General features: G+C 37.7%; 1 long non-coding RNA gene across 1 annotated transcript in view; it reads left to right on the plus strand.

The window, feature by feature from the left end:
• Positions 1-1,059, plus strand: part of LOC108516527 (uncharacterized) — a 9,525-nt gene extending 8,466 nt beyond the window's left edge. Inside the window, exon 3 of the long non-coding RNA XR_001881852.1 lies at positions 698-1,059. This is a non-coding gene — a long non-coding RNA (uncharacterized LOC108516527). The remainder of the gene's footprint in view (positions 1-697) is intronic.
• The last annotated feature ends 322 nt before the right edge of the window (positions 1,060-1,381 follow it).

Genomic DNA, 1,381 nt, shown 5'->3' on the forward strand with positions numbered 1-1,381 from the left:
TTGCTTAAAGCGCAGTATTGGGGTGGGAGTTACCCGATTTTCCAGGTGTTGTGTGTCTCAGTTCCCCTGGCTAGGAAAAGGGATTCCCTTCCCCCTTGCGCTTCGCCCTGCTTCAGCTCTCGCTGGTCAGGCTACAGCAGCTGACCAGCACCGATTGTCTGGCACTCCCTAGTGAGATGACCCCAGTACCTCAGTTGAAAATGCAGAAATCACTGGTCTTCTGTGTCGCTCGTGCTGGGAGTTGGAGACTGGAGCTGTTCCTATTCAGCCATCTTACTCGCCTGCCAAATTTAATGTAACAGGCAGTGAGCAAAACACAGTTAGTTCTTACCTGAAGGGAACTTAGATTCTCATGAGGAATAAAGGAGAGAAACAAATATGTAACAAGGTGAGCTAATATTTACTGAGGATTTACAATGTGCCTGATACTGTTCTGATTTTGTTTACACTTACTAAAATTCATGTAATCTTTATAATAACCCAATGAAGGTGAAATACTATAACTTCCATTATACCAATTGGGAAACTGAGGCACATAGATCATAATCAAATCATCTGGTTTCATACAGCTATGGAATAAAAGAACCTTTGAATAATAAATCTTAAAAATGCTCAAAGAAATGAAATTATAGTAAGTGCTATGAAGAAAACTATAGAGTTATTTTTAATTAGAGACTAATGTTCCTTTTTATTTTAGTGGGAGTATATGGGGAGTACCTCTGTACAATGGTGGCTTCGGATATAGTTCTGAGAAAATGAAGGAACAAGCCATGTGCCCACATAAAGTAAACGTGTTCCAAGCACAGGGAAGAACAAGTGCAAAGATTATCAATAGGGATGTGTTTGGCTTTAAAGGATGAAGAAGGCATAGAGAGATGAGCACAATGACAAGAGACAAAGTCAGACTGGTAGAGATGTGATTAGATAATGAGGCATCCTGAGTTAAAAAAATGTAATTTGACTCTGGCCAAATAAGAAGTCATGAGAAAAGTTTAAAGTTTTAAAGAAGAAGAGTTTAAAGAAAAAGAATGGTGTGAAATGAGTACTTTTAATAAACCCTTAAAGAGCTCACTGTGTGAAATTGTATTGAATAGAACCAAGAGTAGACACAATAATGGCAGGTAAGAGGCTTTTGGAAATCCAGAAATGATCGATGACTTAGGTCAATACCAAAGTATTGATCTGTATTTTTTTCACCCTTTTTCTCATTACTGTAACTTGTGTGTCTTGTGTCATCTAGTATGTGTGCTTGCATGTTAACCAAAACAAAGGTTCAAATAAATGGCTATTATAATGACAGTGTGAATTTTAATCTTTTGGAGATAATTTGGGACTTTGGAAACACGATAAAATTGGCATGGTAGAAAGAGGAAACATAACT

Source organism: Rhinopithecus bieti, unplaced genomic scaffold (genome assembly GCF_001698545.2).
Source record: "Rhinopithecus bieti isolate Rb0 unplaced genomic scaffold, ASM169854v2 scaffold_35864, whole genome shotgun sequence".
NCBI lineage: Eukaryota > Metazoa > Chordata > Mammalia > Primates > Cercopithecidae > Rhinopithecus > Rhinopithecus bieti.